Source organism: Macaca thibetana, chromosome 5 (genome assembly GCF_024542745.1).
Source record: "Macaca thibetana thibetana isolate TM-01 chromosome 5, ASM2454274v1, whole genome shotgun sequence".
Taxonomy (NCBI): domain Eukaryota; kingdom Metazoa; phylum Chordata; class Mammalia; order Primates; family Cercopithecidae; genus Macaca; species Macaca thibetana.
Genome location: NC_065582.1, coordinates 184,129,177 through 184,143,007, shown reverse-complemented (window position 1 = coordinate 184,143,007; position 13,831 = coordinate 184,129,177). Strand labels below are relative to the sequence as shown.

Sequence of the window (13,831 nt, the reverse complement as noted above, 5' to 3'; positions counted from 1 at the left end):
AGGCCCCATGTCTGTCCACACTTAGGGACTGAGGATGTGGAAGGCTGCTCTGGCAGAGCCACCGTGTGGGCACCATCCCAAGGGGGCATCAGCAGGTGTGCAGGGGTATGGGCAGAGCCGGGGCTGCTGTGAGCCCTAGAGGTTCCCAGAGGGAGTTCCTTCCCGGCCTGACGGAGTGGGTCCAGGGCAGTGCTGGGGAGGCCAAGCTGCCAGCGTCCCACAGGGCCCAGCGGCAAAGGGGAGTGTGAAGGCCCAGGGCTTCTGCCCAGGGCACGTGGTGACCCACCCTTGCCCCCTGCATGCCCGGTGGCTGAGGCCGCACCCCTCCTAGAGCATCCTGATAGCAGAAGCCCCGCTTGGTGCCAGGCAGTCCTGGCTGGAGTGGGGTAGGGGCCATACAGTTGGCCCTGGGTAGACCCTCACCCCAACACCCCTGTGCCCACCTTGAAGCCCAGTGTCTCCATCGGTCAAGGTGGAAGTAGAACCACCTTGAGATTCGAAGGTTTCTCCACACACACTCATTCGTTCACATGTCAAATGTGTACTGAGCACCGTCTCTGTTCCCTGCACTGTTCCAGGCCCTGGGCATGGCAGGGACAGAACAGCCGCAACAGGCCTGTGGTGAGAATCTCCTGGCTGGGGAGAGGGTGGGGAGCAGCAGTATGAAGCAATCAGTAAACACACAGGTGCAGGCACACACACCCACTCCCGTGAAACATGCTGGCTGGTGACAAGGCCGTAGGGGGCTGGAGGGTGAGGAGGACAGGGAGTGAGCATCTTGGGTGGGTTCCAGATGCCCCTCAGAGGGGTCCTGCTGCTCCCATCAGGGTCCCCTGCCCCCACCCCATGATGGGGGCTCACCCACCTCTGTCTCCGCCAGGGCCCCTGACAAGCTCAAAGCCAGAGCAGCAGGAGCGCTCGGTGGAGTGGAGCTGGCCTGCACGGTCCTACCTTCCCATAGGTGTGGGGGCTGCATCAGAACTGGCCCAGCTCACGGGGAGCAGATGGGAGCTGTGTCCACTCTTGGAGGCCAGTGGTTGGGCTTGGCCTGGTTCTGTGCCCCCTCTAGGACCACGGGCAGCCCCATGCCCTCTCTGTCCCAGGCCCAGCAACCCTGGGGCTCTTCTGGACCAGGAAGGTGGTCTCTTTACCCCCAGGGTCCACCCACAACCCCCACCCCAGATGGACAGAGGCCGCCTGGTGGGTGGTCCTGCACCAGGCCAGGCAGCCCGGGACACAGTGGGCCCAGGGTGGGGATGCCTCGCACACACGCCGCACTGGGGAGGCCTCGAGGAATCAGAAACACATGGCCAAGCAGCCCAGTGCCACGCCGCCAGCCCACAGGCGCTCACCCACAGCCACCAGAGAGCAGATCCAGACAGCAGGGACCTGCTGGGCGCTGCTCCCTCCACCTGCACCATCCCTGCTGGGGATGCCCATCTGTGTCCCCACCACCCTGCCAGGCTCACTGGCTACCCAGGCCTAGAGGCTCCTGCCTGCACCAGCCAAGCAGGGAGCTGCTCCCAGGCGAACGTCCCCTTCACCCTGAACCTGTGACCTGGAGGAGCTGGGCCTCCTTGAGGTCCACACCTGCAGAGCTCAGGGGCCTTTGTCACCCCCAATGCTGGCAATGAGGTGCGGGCCCCGGGACAAGGCCATGCTGCTCACCCGCATCTGTGTGGTCAGCACTCTGGACAGCCCAGCGTGGGTGGGGACAGAGGCGGGCCCTCAGCATCGAGGGGCTTACTGGAGGTGGGGGCTCCTGAGCTGGGCCCCAGCGTGGGAGGGAGCATGGCCAGGCTGGGCCCTCTCCTAGAGGAGGCTGAGAATCCTGGTCAGTGCCCTACCTGCCCCACCTCTCAGCTGTCGAGAGGGTCCACAGCGTTCCCCTGGGAGGCCACACCTGGCCGGAGGGCAGCTCAAGCTGGGCGGATTCAGGCTGGATCTCCCCCGCCCCAGCGTGCCCACGGCACAGCTCATTTCCCTCTGCGCCAGGTGCTGGCTGCTCTGCCAGGAACATGAGCTCATTTCACCCTCTTGGGCAGGGTAGGGCAAGGCAGACCCCAACCCCCAGGTGACATACCTCTCCGCCCTGCCCCAGGTAATCCACTCAGCTGGGGAATGTGACCCCCCTCCGCCCAGAGGGGCTCTGATTCGGGAGCCCAGAACAGCGGGCAGGGTCCTGCCGGGCAGCCGCATGGGCACGGTGCAGGCACAGGCTCAGGGGCAACACAGGACGCCTGCCGTGCCCACCAGCCAGGGGTCCGGCCTCTAGAGATCCCGGGGAGGGCGCCCTCCTCCACACAGGCCTGGGAAGAGGAGGGAGGGTGGTGATGGTTTTTGTCGTTGTTGACTGGCTTCTCCCACTTCTCTGAGCTCAGGCTGCAGAGGCCTGCCCCTAGCCAAGCAGGAAGCACCAGGGGCTCTCCCCTCGGGCTGCCAGCCAGGCCTCCTCGGCATTTCTGGGAACCCCCTCCCCACACGCCCAGAAAGCAGGAAGGCACCTCTGCCCCGAGCCCAGGCTTGTCTGGCCCCAGGTGCCCCTCCTCTGGCTGGGGGCCGCTGGGTGTGGCTAAGCTGCAGTGGTGGGAGAAGGGCTTCCTGGAGGAAGTGCCCGGGGCCTCACAGGGCACCAGCCTGTGGGGACTTGGGGTGCTGGTGCTGAGGCCTCTTGGCAAAGGGGAGGAGGCAGAGGAGATGAGAACCAGGTGGGGGGCTCTGGAGCCCCAGCTGGGGGCGGCACCCCCTTCTCTCCTGCTGTCCCCTCGTCCATGGCCAGGTCCTGGCCTGTCTTGCCACTGAAGTCCCCAAGCCCCAAACCTGAAACCCAGGCCCCTGACTCCGCCTGCGAGAGGAGACACTCTCCAGGCCAGCCACCACCCGATGGTGACAGCCACAGACCCGTGACCTGGGGGTGCAGGAGGTCCTAGCCCTACCTCCAGCAGAGGCACAGGACCTGCACCCACTCCTGTGGAGACCTCACAGGGAAGCATGGCAGGGTCCCTACCTGCTGGGGGCTGGGGGTGAGGGGGTCTCAGAGGACCTCAGATCCCAGGAGCCCCTCCCTGGTAAAACCCATGAGGCAGTGCTGGCCCCACCTGGGAGCCCCTTCGAGCACTTCCTGCTCCCGGGCCCACGTGGAGGAGGGCGCCCTCCCGGGGATCTCTGGAAGCCTGAGACAGGCACCCTCCCCACTTTCCAGTTGGGACCTGAAATTCCAGGGTCAGGGGCTCAGCATGTGGGCAGCAGCCCTTGGGCACTGGGACCCAGGTGGGTGCCCTGCTCTGGGACCCGAGTCAGAAGCAGCGGGTCTCCAGCCCGGGAGGGGCCCAGGTGTGGGGCGAGGGGCACCCGGGGGTTGCCTTGGACAGTGGCCTTTGGGGCCTGTGCTGTGGATCATGCCAGGGGGCTGGGGACCCCGGCCCGGGGTGTGGGCACCAGACTGGCTTGGGGAAGGCATAGTGGAAGCCGCCACCACCAGAGCCCCAGGAAGTGGCCACTAGTCTCTGAACTTCCACAGATAAGACTGGGCTATGCCCAGCCGTGGCCACACCAAGCCGTCACCGGGGCCACTGCCAGGTCAGGCATGCTGCCCCCAGCCTGACACCACGGGGAGTTACGTGTCCTAGCAGCCAGGCTGCTCCTCCCGGGCAGACGACTGCCCGGCCCCGTGCTCCTCCCCGGAGGCAGCCTGGCACCTGGAGTCCTCTGGACGTCAGGCACTGCTGCCAGCAGGTGGGAGGGGACAGCCAGTGAGGATCTGTCACCAGTCCTGAGGTGGGACAGGCAGCTGGGGAGAGGAAAGCTGCCCATCCTGGGGCATGTGCTGAAGGTCCCCGAGCCAGAGCCAGGTTCCTGGGGAGGAGGGCTGGGGGAGCCCTGAGCCTAGCACCCGGCACCCAGCCAGGCTCACAGCAGAAGCTGCCATCTCCTCGGGCCATGGAGCTGGGCCATGTGTCTTCACTGGGGCTGCTTGAGGTCCTGAGACCTGAAGGGAGACAGGGGCTGTGATGGGGAAACCTTAGGCTCAGGCACAAGGGAGCTGCTCTGAGCAAGGCTCTCCTGGGCTCCATGCCCCAGAACAGGGCGAGGCCTACAGACAGCCCTGTGCTGCGGCGGGGAAGGTGGCTGCTGCCTGAGGCCAGGGAGCGGGACATGACTTGGAACCTGAGCTTTTAGGACAGGATGAGGGATGGACACTGAAGGCTAAGGCAGGGGTGGAGGGCTCCCTGGAGGAGGTGTTCAGCCTGAGAGGCCTCAGAGCAGGTGTGGGCAGCCTCCAGGCAGCAGACGGCCAGGCGGGGTACAGATGCGAGAGATAGCTGCCGCTGGCTGTTCCACGTATGGCCCGGCCCTGTCCCGGACCCAGCACCTGCCCCACACCTGTCAGAGGGCTGCCCGGAGAGTGGCCGCCAGTTCCCAAGGCTGAGGTATGGTTTTCTTCAGCCACTGAAGCCTGAGGCTCAGCAGAGGCACTTAGGCTGGGGCAGGGGCCAGGCAGGGGCCAGGCAGGAGCCAGCCAGGGCGTGAGGTAGCCCTCCAGGGTCCCCTTGAACTCCAAACCCGCCCTGGGCCCTCACACTCCCTGGGGCCAGGGTGACTGTCAGATGGTTCTCAGATGGGCCATATGGGGGGCGACCACCAAGGAGGCTTCCTGGGGGAGGCGGGGCCTGGAGGACGGAGAAGTAGAGGCCACGTTGGCACAGAGCAGGGCGGTCCACACGAGTCAGGCATGTCCTAGGAACCGGGCAAGGGCAGGCGTGGGAACAGGCCTCCTCCTGGGCCGCTCTGGGTCCAATCCTTGCCCCCCACCACGTAGCAACACCCCTGGAGGACACGGGGCAGTGGGCACAGCAAAGGCCCCGGGCACTCGTCCCCACCGCCGCCTCTGTGCCACCAGCTTTCAGGGAAGCCACGAAGGCAGCCTGGGGGGGGTCGGACGCCCTCCAAGTCCGCGGCCCCCATGCCCAATCAGCACAGTCCGATTTCATAACCGGCCTGGATTCTGCCCCAGCTGAGGAAGGAGCATAAAACCCAATATATTTTAATTATATATTTGAGGGCCATGAGCACAATCGTTTCCAGATGGGGGCCCCGCTGAGGGCCTCGCTGCCCGCAGGGCCTGGGCTGGGGGAGGAAGGGAGCACAGGCCACAGCCCACGAGCCACAGTGGCCCCAGACGCAGCTCCCGCTCAGCACTCACCGCAGTCAGTGCTGAGCTGGGGCTATGATTCGTCATGCTTTCCATCTACAGATGGGGAAACTGAGGCTTCGGGAAGCTGGCTTGTTGGGATGGTACCGCCAACAGAGAGGCTAGTGCCCCAACCTGGAGGCCCTTCCAGGCTGGGACATCTCGGGGGTGGCCTCACCCAGGCCCTAAAACAGGGGCCAGCCAGCTACAGCCCAGGGTGCCAGGACCTTGGGTCACATACCCAGGCCCCGGGGGCAGGGGAGGGGCCCAGGCCATGCCACGCCCATGGATGGGCCAAGCTGCCATGCCCTTGGCATGGTGCTGGCTCTAGCCACACTCCAGGCAAGTACAGGGGCACGTCCCTGAGGCCACAATGGCCCAGGCTGCTGAGTGGAACCCCAGAGCTGGACTGGGCCCCCACCACCCATGCTTCAGCTCTATCCAGGCCGGGAAACCCCAGAGCCTTCTCAGCCATAGTGAAAACTGGGCCAGGCAAGGACCCAGTGGGGGCCTTCCCCGACCTGTTCAGGGAAGACGTGGCCCCTGGGGGCTGTGATACAGGCACAGAAATGGCAGCCCCTGGCTCCCACCCACAGCTAGGCAGAGAGATGGAAGGTCGCTGCGCGGTCAGCGATGGGGCCTTCGGAAGTCTGCTGGCTAATAAGATTTGCCCACTCGGCCTTCCCGGCTCTTCCTGTGGCAGTGGCAGGCCTGGCGTCTGCCCGGAACCCTTCCCTTCCCCAGCAAAGCTGCACCCCCACCCCAGGAGGGGCTGATGACTGAGCACGAGTCCTGTGGCGGCAGGACAACCACAGGCCCCCGCCCTGTGTGGGGACCCAGCACGGGTGGCGCAGCAAAGGCTGAGAGGGGCCGAGACTCCATTCCTGCCTCTGCACCAGCCTGAGCGGGAGCTCTGGCCCTGACCTGGGATAGAGCAGTGGACTCAGGGCTCTGGAGTCTGCACCCCAGGCAGCCCCAACCCACCCGCTGCCTGCCTCAGTGCCCCCACAGTAAAACGGGCACACAGCAGAACAGAGGCCTAGCGACTGCATGGCGTGTCTGGGGCAGGAGCCACGCTCACCGGGCACTGAGACCCTGCTCTCTCTCTCTCCTGACCCTGCTCTGGGGGTGATGATCCACCACAAACCCCCACCTCTTGTTGCAGCCAAAGACCTAGAGGTGACCGACCCCAGCCCTGGCCTTGCTCCTTGCAAGCCCCCACAGGGACTGAAGGGATGAGGCAAACTTGGCCCTGGGGAAAGCCCGGCCCCCATGGCCAGTGTGGGAGCACCGGGATACCCCAGGTCCTGGCCAGGCTGTCCAAGGAGGGGTCCCTGAGGGCGGGGCAGGTGGGCCAGTGGTGTCTCTATGCCATCCTCCTTCCTCTTGGTGCCCGCCTGGTGACCCCAAGATGACCCAAGCGAGTGGAGGTGGGCAGGGGCAAGGACCTGCGATGCCCTGGGCTCCGTGCCGCTGGCCCAGGGGCACCCACAGCAGACATGACCTCATCCTTGGGCCTCAGCCTGCTTTGCAACAGGAGGGGTGGGGGTGCCCACAGGGCCCCTGGAGGCAGGTGTGGGTGCTCATTCACACCGTGCTCCCCAGGGATGGTGACCAGCTCCGTCCCACCGGACACGGCCCCCCCCAGCACTGCTCCAGGCAGGGGGAGGTGGCAGCACGCTGCCTGTGCCAGGACCCTGGAGGCTAGGCTCTGGCCCTGGGTGCACCCCTGGGGCCCCAAAAATCACTAATGCCAGCAGCACAGGTGATGATGCAATGGGTCCCCCTCCCACACCCGGCCGCCTGCCCTTGGGGTTTCATTTACAGAAGGCGCTCAGAAAACCCCACACACCTTCCAGGTGCCAGCTCCCAGGATTCAGGGAGACGCTGACTTCCGTTTCAACTCCAGCTCCATGCCCCCGCCTCCCGCCTGCCCACCCACTTCCCATCCACCCATCTCCCTCCAGCCTCCACATGTCCACCCTTTCCATGCCCCCATAATCCTCCCATCCCCCCACCCAACCCCCACCCAAACCCCACCTGTCTCCACTCCCACCTCATCCCCACCCCAACCCCAACCCTACCCCTTCTCCTGCCTGGAGCATAGGCATTCCGCCCTCAGGACACCAAGCGGCCATCCACAGACCTCTCGACTCCTCCAGGCCTCCGGCCACCGCCTGGTCACCTCGTCACCTCGGCACTCCTCCCACCCACCACTGATGCCCCCACCCTCCCAGGCAGACCGAGCGCCCCTCCCCGCAGGCTCCCTGCCTACCCATCAGCCCCAAGTCCCGCACCACAGTCCCTGCCCCGTTCTGTCACTCCTCCCGTCTGTCAGTCCATCCGTCCATCAATAAACATTTACTGACCACGTTCATTGTCCCAGGCATTTGGGGACACAGCTGCGTTCTCACCAAGCTCCCACTCTGCCCCCGGGAGAAGGAAGTACAGGCCAGGCAGCAGCTGGTGGTGATGGGCCTTCTGATGAAATCGGGGGTGATGTGGGGGGCAGGAGGGTGACAGGAAAGAACCAGTGGGGACAGTGGGCAGCAGGGCAAGAGGGCAGAAGGCTTGAGGGAGCCCAGTCGGACCTCGTGGGCACCCGCCGTATGCTGCGCTGGTCTGAGAGCCAGAAGAGGAAGCTAAGGGCCCACTTGGGGCCACTGGGCATGGGCTGTGGGAAGGAACGGCGCTCTCATCTGTTGGGCCTGATGGGTCTCAGAGGACACCGTGTTCCCTGCCAGAAACCACCCCTGAGGCAGGGAGTGTAAGGCAGGTCCCGGCTGGAACAGGGCGGGGAGGGGAGCGGCACAGCCCCGGGTGCCTCAGCCTCGCCTAGGGCTCTGGGGATGCCCAGCCTGGACAGGCCTGGGCAGGTGAATGGAGGTGAGCTGACATCTTCATGGCACCAGCATCTGCCCCGCTGACGCCCGCCACTACCAAGCGGCATCTAGCCACAGTGAGCACCACAGAGCTCCAGCCATCCTGCATAGCTCAGGCCGCCTCAGCCCTGAGTCCAAAACCACGAAGGGAGACTAAGTGTGACCTCAGTACGACAGCCCCTTCCCTGCACGTCCCGAGGGCACTGGCTCTGAAAGCCCCTCCCTTCGGCTGCCAGGGCCCTGCCCGAGTGTAGGGCACTCCCAGGCCCTGGGCCAGCGGAAGCAGCTCTGGGAGACTGCGCAGGCCAGGAAGGCCCAGGTGGCCTGGGAGGTCAGCAGCCACTGGCAGCGTCCACCCCAGGCCAGCCCTGTTCGCTGGGGTCTGGGCCACAGGATACGTGGTGGGGTGTGAGGCGGAGGCAGGTGAGGAGAGTCTCCTTTTTGGCCTCCCTGTAGCCAAGCTGAGATAGAACTGGAGAAACACAAGTTTAAACCAAGAAGCTTGCCCGGGATCCCCAGCAAGCGTAGGGGAGCAGCAGGCTCCTGGGATGGGAAGTGGGGTCCTTTCCGGGCCCACCACTCCATTCCCCTCCCTCTGGGTAGGCACAGAGTTGGGTGCGGGGGGTGGGGAGAAGGCCCCTCCCTCCCTGGCACTCACGCTGTGTGTCTCATTGGTGCCTACCTGTCCGCCAGGTCACAGGGCAGCTCACTGGGGAGAAGAGGGACTCAGGACCCTGAGGGGGTCAGGCCAGTCTCCAACCGCCAGTCAGGCTCCCCAGAGCTGACGTCGGGCTGGCCCCCAGGGCCTACAGAGCCCCCTGCCCTTTCCCTGAGAAGGAAGGGCCTGCCCAGGCTCTCAACAGCCCAGCCGGGCCCTTCTGGGCAGGGTTTCCAGGGCCCCTGCCCCACGCCAGGGCGCCGTCCTACCCTTCCCCAGTTCCCAGAATTCTGGCCAGATAGACTGTGACCGTGTGACCAAGGCAAAGATAAACTGTGGCCGCCCTGGGCCCTGATTAGCAACAAATCTCAGGAAGTTTCCGCCCCATCCTGAAACCCCATCTCCGCAGCCCGACAGCTGTAATCCCACCAGTCACCCATTCAGGCCAGGCCTGGGCCTCCAGCCGCCACTGTCTCCCACTGCACCTCAGCCTTCCCCACTGGAGGGGGTCATGCCCCCACTTTAGGGACGAGTTGACAGAGGGGCCAGGAGCTAACCCTGCCCGCGGAGGCCTCTCTGCTTGAGTCCCCAGGGCACCGAGTTTGGGAAGCCGTTCTGTGACTGGGGTCGGAGCCCACGAATGCCTGGTGGAGCCCATGGGGCGTGGTGTTAGGGGTCTGTGAGAGAGCACGAGTTTCTTGAGGTCCCTCAGGTGCCCAGACAGCCTCCCAACCCTGATGCCCCCAGGGTCCAAGCTGGAATCTTCCCTCCAGGTCATGTGGGGGGCACCTGGGAGCCCTAAACTCCCAGGAGGTGGGGCAGGCAGAGCCAGCCCAGCAGAGGCCCCTGGAAGCGTCAGGAATGTCAGGAAAGGCAGCCAGGGCACAGGGACTTCCCACACTCGTAACCAGGGTGACCCTGCACCCACCCCAGCTGGCTCTCCTGAGCCCTCCAGCTGTAGGAGCTCAGGGTAGGAGCAGGTAGGAGGGGCTGCAGGTGTCGGCCTCAGGCCTGGGGGAGGCGAGAGGACAGTCAGATGCTTCTCCAGTGGTCCCTAGAACAGACGGGTACACTGAGGCAAAGCGTCCTGGGAAGGGTGAGAGGGTGACAGGCCCTGGGAGGACATCGTGGGCATCTGGGCAGTAGAGGCCACAGAAGGTTTGAGGGAGGCAGATACCCCGACCATGGTGGGGTAGACCGACCCCCGCTGCAGGGCCAATGGGCCAGGCTGATGGCAGTAGCCCAGGCATGTGGGCAGGCTCTCACCTGCGGTTGGCTGGGCTGGGTGCATCGGGCAGATGACTTAATCACAGGCGGGCTTTGTCCCTGGGCACCCGCCCCCCGCCCGGATCCTCCGCCTGGCCACACGCCCCCCACCCCCACCCGGCTCCTAGCAGCCTGCAGCCGAGCACGAGGAATCGAGGAGGGCGGGGGGCTCTCCACCCTCCCAGGGCCTGGGAACAGCTCGGGGGTGGCCGTGGGGTGCGGCCAGGGTGGATCTGTCCTGGGCTAGGCTCAGGGGATGCCCGCCCAGCCTGGCCCGTGCCAGCCCCCGAGGAGGGCATCCTGGGAGTGGCTCCAGGCTGGCGTCCTGGCAGAGGAGGCGCCAAGGCCGGGGGCCAGGGGGCCGGGGGTTTTGTATGCTGCAGACCCCCCTCTCTTCCTGGGGCCCCCACCCTCCCTGATCCTGTCAGAGCCTTAGAAAGTGAGACAAAGGCCCGGGAGGCCCGGGAGGGCCAGGACACAGGCAGGAGATGGAGTTTTAATGACCGAGCTATAATGGTGGGAGCGGAGGCCGCACGTTAACCCTGTCGGTCCCTTGCACTGGGCCCACCTGACCTCCAGCCAGGCCCCCTCCCGCCATGCAGCTGCCCCTCCCCACCCCCCATCCCCTGTCACTGACCCTGGGAGACACTGGGAACAAAGTGAAAATCTTGCTCCAAAGAGATGCGAGCAAAGGTGTTCTGGGCCCCCAGCACCCTACCTGGGCAGCCAGTCGGTCGCCCATTCCTCTGTGAGGTGCTGGGTGGGGTGCTGGCTACACACTGCCCATGCACCCCGTGCACCTCGTCCACCCCACCCACCCCCGTGCCCCGTCTGCCCCGTGCACCCTGTCCACCCTGTCTGCCCGGTCCACTTCATCTGCCCTGTGCACCCCATCTGCCCCACCACCCCCACCACCCTGCCCACCGGTACACCCCATCCACCCCATGCACCCCATCCACCCCCATACCCATCCACCCCGTCCACCCCGAGCACCCCCCCCACCCCATCCACCCCGTGCACCCTGTCCACCCCGTGCACCTCATCCACCCCATCCACCCCGTCCACCCCGAGCACCCCCCAACCCTGTCCACCCCGTGCACCCCATCCACCCCCATACCCATCCACCCCGTCCACCCCGAGCACCCCCCCACCCCATCCACCCCGTGCACCCTGTCCACCCCGTGCACCTCATCCACCCCATCCACCCCGTCCACCCCGAGCACCCCCCAACTCTGTCCACCCCGTGCACCCCATCCACCCCGTCCACCCCATCCACCCTGTGCACCCCGTGTACCCCGTCCACCGTCACTTCCCTCTGCATGCTCAATTTTCCCGATTTCTGACCTTGGAGGAGCCGAACTCCGGTCTGGCCAGCTGTCTGACGTGTGGGACCCTGCGCTCCTTCACGTGGGAGCCCCAGGGTACCCGCTCAGTGGGGCTCTGCACCCGGCCCCTCACAGAGACCTGCCATGCAGAGGTGGTGGGAGCTTGGAGCTTTGAGGCCACAGAACTGAAGTGGAGACCCTCCAGACCCTGGCACCTGCTCATTCCCTGATGCTCAGGGGCAGCCCAGGTCCCCAGCAGGCCTCCCTGCCCCACTTCCCATTTCCTCACCTCTGACTGGCTGGGCATGGGCTGGGGTCTCAGGCTCCTTGGCATAAGTGGTCGACCCCGGGTCTGGAGCTGGGTGGCACAGGACGAAGGGTGTGGCATCTTGAGTGAAAGGAACCCTGAGGGAGAACCCCTGCCTCCCCTGACCCTCCACCCCTCACCCTCCCTCAAGGCCTCAGACTTGCATGGGACCTCAGCAGGCCCCTGAGTCCGTTAAACCTTGTTTGTGGAGGGGCCAGACGTCTAGGGACCCAGTGCAGGAATCAGGAGCAGGTACAGGGACCCAGGAGGGAAATCAGGGAGCCGGTAGAAGGGTCCAGTCAGAGCCCCTGGGGCATCCACAGATGGCACCCAAGGCCAGGGTCTGGAAGTGAACAGACCCTTCCAGGAGGCAAGCAGGCTGAGCCTGTCCATGCTGGGGAGACTCGGGGAGTGCCAGCCCTCACCCCAGGACAGCTCATAGCAGCCCTCAAGGTCCATGCCAAAGAGATGGAGGCCCAGAGAGGGCTCCTGCACTTGCCTCCGAGGTCCCAGGCTCCCGTTGAGGACCCGCTTCCTCTGCCTGCGCCCCCTGACCCCGGCAGGCACCGTACTGGGTGGGAGAGGGGCAGACTCCAGGACACAAGAGGCCCCCCTTCCATGAGCCATGGCAGAGGGCAGAAGACAGGCCTTCTCTATTCTGCTGCCCCTTTCCTTGGAAGCCCAAGCCAGGGAAACAGGAGGGTGCCGAACAGAGGACAGTGTGCCCCATCGAGACCTGCAGGGGTCTAGACCTGGCAGGAGGGGAGCCAGGGCAGCACAAGGAGGGGTGGGAGGAGCCCCTGCCATGGCCCAGGAGAGTATGGAGAAGGCCTCGTCTCGCAGGGTGCCCCGGCAGCTGGATGGGCGACCAGGAGCAGGAGAGGCTAGGCCTGGGCAGCTGGAAGGATAGACAGAGCTGTAAGTCCCTGAGGCAGGGAGGGGCAGGGTGCTGAGTTCACGAAGTCCAGTCAGGATGCCTGTTACCCCGCCCAGCGCAGACACTGAGTGCGCTGCGTGCGTCTGGTGCGAGGTGTGTGTGTGAGTGCGGGCAGCTGCGTGTGTGCCCGCCTGGGCGCCTGTGAGCCTGCGAGAACCCATGCAGGGTGGGTGGGGCCAGGGGCTGCCCTGGTGGACCTCTGAGGGATGCCGGCACTGAGGCCTGCACCAGAAGTGACAGCCTCTCTGACAGCACACGCCTACAGGTCCCCCGAGCTGTGGGTCACTAGGACCCCCAACCCCCATCCCCTAGCAGATGTCTCTCCCACTCCCAGGAGGCCTGGCTCCGGTTCGGGCACCTCACCCCTTCCCCATCCCCCTTGGGTGGGGGTCCTGGGGTGGGGGTCCTGGGGTGGGGGTGGCCTTAACGGGGGTCCCACACGCACTGGCCGCTCAAAGAGCACGCAAGCTGCCACTCAGAGGGCAGAGATGCCTGGCCTGAAGTGCACACGCCTCCGCCTGGGAGTCGCAGACAGCACCATGTTTCCTGGGCCTCCACTCAAGCCATCGTGTCCTTGGAGGAAACCTGGGTCCCCCTGAACAGAGAGAGAAACTCCACCGCCTCAGCTGTGGCCTCGGTCTGTCTCCTCACCTGTGGACTGGCGGCTGGGCCGCTGTCAAAGCAGAGGCCGGGCCGGGAGGGGCCGGGCCACGGGGGTGTCGGAGAGCAGCCGGCCGCAGCCAAGGCACAAACAGCACAGCTTGTCTTCACCCACCGGGTGCCGCGGGGCTTCCAAATGCCTGCATGAGGAACGTGGCCGGGCGGGAGCATGCTGCGGCCGTGAATGGGGCCTTGAGCCGCCCCGGCCCCGGGGCTGGGATAAAGGGCCCCACTCATGCCGCCCTGGCCCGGAGGAGTGTGCTAAGTTGAGGCTATAAATTACCCGCGGCCAGGCCAGCGCCACCGCAGGGCGGGTGGGCGGGCGGGGCGCCGGGAGGGGGCTCCGGCTCAGTAAATCGGCCCTTTCACCACTGGAGGCCGCGCACGAAAGAAAAACTTTGTTTTATTAAAGCAACATCAGGGCTGTGGCCGCCAGCCGAGAGGCGCCGGCAGCGAGGCTGGGCAGACGGGGGCTCCTGCCGCACCCGACTCGGAGAAAGGCCCCTTCAGGAGTGGCTGTCTCTGGCTGCGGGGCCGGGCTGGGGGCTCCGTGCTGCACCCCCGACCCGCAGGCCCACCCTGACCCTGGTCCCAGAGGCCTCTGG

The 13,831-nt window shown here is 65.7% G+C and overlaps 1 protein-coding gene across 1 annotated transcript in view; it reads right to left on the bottom strand.

The window, feature by feature from the left end:
- SLBP (stem-loop binding protein) overlaps positions 1 to 12,180 on the bottom strand; it is a 72,095-nt gene extending 59,915 nt beyond the window's left edge. The window contains exon 1 of the mRNA XM_050792329.1: positions 12,177 to 12,180. The gene's annotated coding sequence lies outside the window, so the exon portion shown is untranslated. The remainder of the gene's footprint in view (positions 1 to 12,176) is intronic.
- Positions 12,181 to 13,831: the final 1,651 nt, after the last annotated feature.